Source organism: Helianthus annuus, chromosome 5 (genome assembly GCF_002127325.2).
Source record: "Helianthus annuus cultivar XRQ/B chromosome 5, HanXRQr2.0-SUNRISE, whole genome shotgun sequence".
NCBI classification, from domain to species: Eukaryota; Viridiplantae; Streptophyta; class Magnoliopsida; order Asterales; family Asteraceae; genus Helianthus; species Helianthus annuus.
In genome coordinates this window covers 44,509,732-44,517,912 of record NC_035437.2, presented here as the reverse complement: position 1 = coordinate 44,517,912, position 8,181 = coordinate 44,509,732, and positions in this window count along the sequence as shown.

Below are 8,181 nucleotides of genomic sequence, written 5' to 3'. Positions count from 1 at the left end.
CTCATCACTTTGTTCTTTTCAATCCTCTTGAAAAATTTAACAATTTTAGACTTTTATCAACACAACCACATGTAGACAATCAAGTACAACTTAATGTCCCTGATTAACTACTTGAAAATCGAAACACCACAGTTACCAACCTGTGAATTTCTCAATAAAGATGCCGATTCCTACTCCCCAATTACCAACCTGGGAGTTCCGGCAAGCCAGGTTTTTCAGTTAAAGAGGTTCTCCCAAGCCTGACGGACCTTGGGAGATTCCGAGTTACCAACACTCGGTTTCTTTCCTTTCATCTTCTTCTCATAATATTCCTTTACCCCTTTGACTTTCCCATCAATCATTTTTCCAAAAATATGTTTCACTTTGGGGTTAAAGGCTTTTTCAACATCAAATTCTTTCGTTTCAGAAAAGAATTGATTTGAAATCTCAACTTTACCAACTTTTTGTTTAAAATTTTCAGCCCTCAATGGTGGAAAATTTGCATCATCCATTGGAGGAACTGATTTTTCACCTTTTGATTCAATTTGTGGCTCCTCTGACTTTGTGGAATCAGATTCATCGCCAGAAGATAGCTCCTCTGATTTTGTCGAATCAGAATCATCGCTAGAACTATCATCAGATCTCTTAACAACCCATTTTTGGTTGTCAAGGTTTGCTTTTCTCTTGTAAAATCTTTTTGAACATTCACTAACCTCAAACTTTGAGTTTTTGAAAACTATAAATGGTTTAGTTGGTGGTTCATTTTCAACCATCTTTTCTTTCATTTTGAGAGACACTCCCTGTTTTGATTGTATTGCCTTGGGACAATTCTTGGCAATATGACCAACTGTTTTACATTGAAAACAGGTTCTTGTCTCTTTCTGTTGAACAACTTCATTCTTCATTTCATCTTGCTTCTTCGCAAGGAATTCTCTGTTGGTCTGCTTCCAGAATGAACTTTTCTCCTCTTCTTCCGAGCTTGCTCCTGAAACAAATACTGTATTTGTTTTAGAAATTTTCTCATTTTTATGATTTTCTGGTGGAATAAATCTAAGACCTTTCTTTTTGAAATTACCGTTATGGTTTGGTTTCTTTCGATAACCTGAACCAAAACTATAACCTTTTTTTCTTGTTTTCTCTTTGTTGAACTCTTGAGGTGTATTTTTTAGGTTTATCAGTAAGATTTACATCTTTTATTTCAGAAATATTGATTTCTGTTAGTTTGAAAACCTTTTTTATCATTTCAGTTTTGACACCTCTTATTGGAAATTACTCATCAGAATATAATTTGTTAGAATCATTCAAAGTATATGCCACTTTGAATGTTGCATCATTCAAATTAGATTTTGATAACAGAAATTCTTTATTGTAAACCCGTCTGTCCATTTTGACTGTTGGACTAGGAGTGCTGGACTCAGACTTTGACTCTGACTTTGACTCCTCCATATCATCTTTATCTAACACATGATCCACCACTTTCTTCATCAATTGAGATTGTTGATCAGTGTCAGACGATGTATAAGTGACATCTATGTTTTCTGGCAAGTTTTCTGATGGATCAGACTCCCACACTAAGTTGGTTGCCTTTTCGACTCTTTCATAATTTGGATTTCGTGGCGAATATCCATTTTCAAGCGGGGGTGGACACTTGTTGTAACTGACACTCTGTTTCTTACCAGAAATCTTCACTTCAGTATCCTTTTTCTTTTCAGAAGTCTTTTCTTCAGATGTTTCTTCTTCAAAATCCTTCATGCCTTCAACGGTTGGATAAATCCTGTCAATGACATAAGAAGTACATGAGTAACTTTTTAACAACCTATTTACTCTTTCTGTTTCAATTTTTTGGGTTTCCAGTTTTTGTTCCAACACAGCACATTTTTCAATGTAATGGTTGACAACTCTCTGCTCTGTCATGAAAGCTCCTTGAAGTGTTTTCATGGTTGTTGCTTGTTCACTGCTTGATTCGTTGTACTGATTCATTGCTTTATTAAGAACATCATACGATTCTTTCAATCTGTTCATGTTGTGAATCAAGGTACTGTTATGCTTCTTCACTGCTTCACAATTTTCACATATCATAGGAATCTTTTGAGCATCAACTTCTGTATCAACCTTAAAAACTGGAACTTCTTTTGCCTTTTTCCTTATCACAGGAACTTCTTCATCATTACTGCTAACTTGCTTTTTAACTTTCTTCTTTTTCTTTTTAGCTTTTTCATCATCACTGTCACTCTCCTCCATCATTCTTAAATGCTCTTCCATTCTTCTTACATAATAATCATCATCATTATCACTATCTTCAACAACTCTAGCGACAAAAGCTTTGGCTTCTAAAATCTCTTTATCCGGACAATAAGTATCCCAACTAAAGTTTTCCCAGCTAAAACCTTATGGTAATCTTTCATCATCTTGATCTATCAGAAATGCTTTGCTGTCAGCTGAAATATATTTATCCCAACTGGATCCTTTTGTTGATTTTTTATCATCTTGATTCACCATACAAGCTCTCTTTGAAGACTCCTCTATTGCCTTCTTAGCATGTGCAGTTTATGGTTCTTGTTGTTGTTGAGCAACTTGATGATAGATCGCTTTCCAGTAATAATCGTTGTTGTTGAACGGATTTTGAGCTCCACTTGCTTCGCGGTTTGTGCACTCTCTATTGAAGTGTCCTTTTTCCCTGCAACGAAAACAAGTAACTTTAGATTTATCAAATCCTAAAGTAGAAACATTAGCATCACGGAAATCATCTCTTCCTGTGATCTGTTTAAATTTCTCAGCTCTTCTTAGCACACTTGCAAAACACCACTTTATATCCATCAATTCCATCTCCTCAGCATCAATTTGATCGTAATCCTCTTTTGTCAACATTGGATTTCCGATCCTTCCTGCAACTAGACTCCCATATGACTCCAACACAGTTCCCAACAAAGACATGTGACTTTTTGCAACTTCTTCTGAATAATCCTGATCATTCTCAAGATTTAATACAATGTTGCATTGTAACTTCTTGCCATTCTTGGTTGCTGACAAGTTTGGATCAAATGACGGATATAACGAAAAACTTGTTTTGCTGTTTGATCCTTTAGATAAACCTCCCGGTGAACTCTTTGCATTGAATGCAGTCTCAACCTTTGGTGACATGTTGGTTTTATCACTGATACCTCCTTTGTAATAAAGACCGATATCTTGTTCACCATCAAAATCCTTCATTCTTGAGATCTTTCTCTGTTCCATTTCTTGAGCTTCAAGCTTTTCAATGAACTTCCTCGGTGTTAGATTCTCAAAATCTTTCTTGTTTCGCAACATCATGAGGTATGTGCCCCAAGTTTCATGTGGCAAAGCATCGGCCAGCTTCTCAATCAACTCTTCATTATCCTTTGTAATGCTCACCCTTTTCATGTTGACTAACAAATTGCAGTATCTTTCAATGATCTGCTTGGTGCTCTCAGTTCTTAAACCACGAAATAAATCGAATTCCTTTTTCAAAAGTGATTTTTTGTTCTTGATCATTTCTTTACTTCCAACAAACTTTAATTTTAATGCTTTCCAGATAGAGTATGCAGTTCCATTGTGTTGCAATAAAGCCATGATATCTTCCTTCATAGCTTGATGTAATAAACTAGTCACAATTTTCTCATCTTTGTATTTCTTTTTCTCTTCAGCACTAAGATCTTTAATTGCAATAACCTCCTTATCATCATTCATTGGTCTAACATATTTCGTTTCAACACATTCCCAAGCATCCAAGTAATTTGCTTGTACCCAATTCTCAAATAGTTCTTCCCATCCTTTATACTCCTCAATATTCATGAGCTTTGGCGGTTTCTGCATGGTGCCCGTTTCATTTTCTAACATTGTGTGTTGTGCAATGGTAATCGGAGTAGCAAAGGCGTTGTAACATTCCTCTTCCATGTTTCGGTTTTAAAATTTCACAAGATCAGACTGTTCAAACGAAATTAACTTTCACGCGGAATAGCCTTTAATGCGAAATTACCCTGTTCAAACGAAAACAACCGGCAGGACAACTTCAAATGAAATTAGTTCACACGAAATACCTTTTTCACACGAAATGACTAATTTCGTGCGGAATCACCAAATGAAATATCACTTAGATGCGAAATAGGCTGATTTCGTACGAAATGCTCACACGAAATACTAATTTCGTGCGAAATCAACAAACTTTTCACACGAAATACTAATTTCGTACGAAATACTCAACAATTTCAAGCGAAATCAATTACAAAATGTAATTTCATGCGAAATCAAAGCTCTATTTCGTACGAAATACTGCTGATGTCATCATCTCGAACTGATTTTGTCAAAAATGATCAGGTTTTTGCCCGATTTTAAGTCTGAAACTTTCAAGGCTTTGTTAAAAAACACTATTATGCGTATAATGTGAGAAATTCAAGACATTTTGACCGTGAAAACTTGTTAATTGTGAAAAAGAAGGTGTAGAATTCAGAATTTGCAGCTGAATTGGTAAGAACTCTTCCTCCTGAGCTCTGATACCACTTGTAGGATCATCTTCTGACCCGAATGAGTCGATCAGAAGAGTTTTTGCTCGATATGAAAGGCGGAAACAGACGTATCAAGTCAATTCAGCTAGATATTCACTTTAAATTGTCTTTTGATTGATTTGACAATGTTTTACAGCGAGTCGACACTTCGGCAGCAGTTCGGTACTGAAACCGGAAAGTTACAAATGACTTGGCACGAAGGGTATTTATAGAGATGATGATTTCGCACGAAATACCCCAAGCGAAATCAAGTTTCACACGAAATCAGATTTCGTGCGAAATAGCCATGTAATTTCGTACGAAATAGCTGTTTGCTATTTCGTGCGAAATACCTTCACACCCACATTTCTCGTTTTGCGTGCCCTGATCTTTCTAAACGAATACAAGACTCGATACAAGACAAGTCGACAGACGTATGCACCAACATCCGGCCACATAGGTTAAGTCATGAGATCCTTAGGCATGGGTGTGACCATGATGTGTAAACTTGCAAGAAGTCTAAAGTTGGTGAAAAGTCAATAATTTGATAAACAAAAATTCAAAGGGCAAAACTAGTATTTTGCCTGCCGCGCGTTGCGGCGGCGTGCGACGGGTGGAAACATATTATAAGACAAAACATGATTCGTAAAACACCGTGCGTAAAAGACAATTACAAAAAAAAAGTGTAAAACACATAGGTAGACACAAAATGTAAAACATAATGCATTTGCATTTGCAAAAGTAGGAGTTGTAGTCTAGGGGTTACAATGGCAATTTTTTAAAGTTGGACGGGTGTAAAAATGGAGTAATAGTGCAAGGGGTAAAAAAACAAATTCTAAAAAAGACAATGTGTAAAAGTATAGGGGTGGTGGGGGAAATATGTAAAAGATGAGGGGGTGTTGGTGGAAATGTAAAAGAAGAGGATTGGTAGCGTAACTATGTAAGAGCTAAGAGGGTAATGGTGGAAAACCAAAGTAGAGGGTTGGTGCTTTCAAAGTTTGAAAGATGAGATTGTGGTTTTGGAAATTCAAAGTAGAAGGTTTAGGGATTAAATTTTCCATTTTATGAAACTTTGAAGGTTACAAAGTCAAGGGGCTAAAATTGCAAAATCATGAAAGTACGGAGGCAGGGAGGCAAAGCCGGTGGGAAAACCTACCGACTTTGTCCTTTAAGATTGTATATAATATCATATCATGGGACAAGAAGGCTCTTTTTGTGATTTCCCTTTATAAAATATATACTTGTTACTCTATTTGTGTGCCTTGTATTTCTGTGACATATTTACTTATCAGATGTCTGATTTATTAGCATCTATATTCGTAACCAAAGTCGTGTATGCAAAATGGTTGTGTATAGTGAATGAAAGTGAGAATACCAAAGTCATGTGTATGCAAAATGATTGGGTATGATGAATGAAAGTGAGAATAGAATAGGGATGATAATGGGATGGTTTGGAGCGGGTATGCCTAATCCCAACCCTATACCCAGTTATGAAAACTTATCCCATACCAGGCCCAAAACCCGTCGGGTATCTATCGGATAATTACCAGTCGGGTATTGGGTATACCCGCGGGTTTCGGGTATGCTTGTTGGTTTCGGATTTCAGGCATATCCATCGGGTATCAACAAGTAAAAATTGATGTATGTTAAGTATTATTCTTAGTGTGGCAAGATTTAATAACATGGGTGAGGATCAAATAGGAAGTTTATTTTGGCTAGGAAGGATAGGAAGCAATAGGATTAGGACATGTGGCAAAATTTAAAATAAAGAGGAAGGGTATTTTAGTCAATCTTATCCTTTTCTTCTTCCTTCTTCTTCCCAGTAACATCAAAACCTACCATTTTCAAAACCCACCATCTTCAACCATTTCTTCACTTTCTATCTCAATAATCACTACATTATAGTCTGATTTTTGTCACCAATCAATGATTCAAACACCCGGTCAACGTGTTCTTCAGCATTTTTGAAGAAAACCCAGTTTAATTTCATACAAAATCTCGTTTTTCCCAGTGATTTTGAAGATAATCACTCGATCCATTCGATTTGATCGCTGATAAGTGTTTCAATCATTCAAATTTCGTCAATCGTTGAAGAAATCGGTTTCGATCCATGTAAGAAATTCTTTAATTTCATTTTTACGATCTGGGTTTTTGATTTAGTCATTGCGTTTTACGATCTTGGCGGGAGTCCGGGGGCAGCGCCCCTGGTAGCAGGGTCCAAGGGGCGGCAGCCCCTGGCGGGGTCCAAGGGGCAGAGTTTTAGAAAATTTAATTTTTTCAGAAATTGGCTCATTTCGAAGACAGTAATTCGTAGACAATTCAGATAATTTTCCAGAAATTGGTCCATTGCGTTTTAGAAATAAGAGAGTTTTATGTGTTTCCTGGTCATTGCGTTTTAGAAAAAACACATTTTTTAACTGTTTTAGTCATTGCGTTTTAGGTAAAACACATTTTTAGATGTTTTCAGTCCATTGCGTTTTAGAGAGAACAATTTCTTTTGTTTTTTTAGGCCATTGCGTTTTAGAAATGAGACATTTTTAAGTGTTTTCTGGCAATTGCGTTTTATAAATAAGACATTTCTTTGTGTTCTTTGTGCATTGCGTTTAGGTAAAACACATTTTTATGTGTTTTCAGACCATTGCGTTTTAGAAATGAGAAACTTTAAGTGTTTTCTGGCCATTGCGTTTTAGAAATAAGACATTTTTATGTGTTTTCAGTTCATTCCGTTTTAGAAAGTACACTTTCTTTTGTGTTTTTAGGCTATTGCGTTCTAGAAATAAGACATTTCTTTGTGTTTTCTGGCCATTGCGTTTTACAAATAAGACATTTCTTTGTGTTTTTAGTGCATTGCGTTTTAGAAAAATGTCATTTTTTAGGTTTTTTTTTTTTTCATTGCGTTTTACGCAACTGGGTTTTTTCCATTGCGTTTTACGCAACTGAGTTTTAGAAAAAAAAATTTCGAAAATATAGCAATAGTGTACTCGTTTTAAAGATAAAAAACGCTCGGTTTTTTGGTGCAATTTTTATAAAAAAATAATGTTGTACGAAAGAGTTATTAACATTTAAAAAATTGGGGGAGGGGGAATTGGAGGAGAGAGAAACTATTGCCTTGAATTGACTAGAATGCCCCTAAACAAACTCACGCGCCTCTTTTCTTCCTTTCAATTTCCCTCATTTAATCTTAGCCCTTGATTAACTAAATGGATGGTCAAGATTACTTTCTAGCCTTCTTAGCCAAATAAACTTCCTATTATATCCTAACCCACATTGATAAAATAGTAGGTTTCTACCGTCAACTAAAGTTCAATTTTAAAATGAATACATATTAATAAAAAGCTAAGAAAATTCTTGAAGCTAAAACATATCCAAAATACCAAAACATTCTTAGTTTTAATCCTAAACAAATATACATTCAAGAACACGTCCATCCTTATTTCTTCAATTCAGTCTTTTGCTTTCAGCCAAAAAGAACATGTCCAACCAAAACACTAGTCCAACAGCTACATCTCATTTCCTTAAATATTTTTCTTGCAACTAAATAAATAAACAAAATTTTACATTAGCATCTCATTTCCTTAAACATTTTTCTTGCAACTAAATAAATAAACAAAATTTTACATTAGCAAAAATAAGCATATAAATAAACAAAGATTACAATAAGCATATAACAAATTTATATAAGATTACAATATGCATATAATAA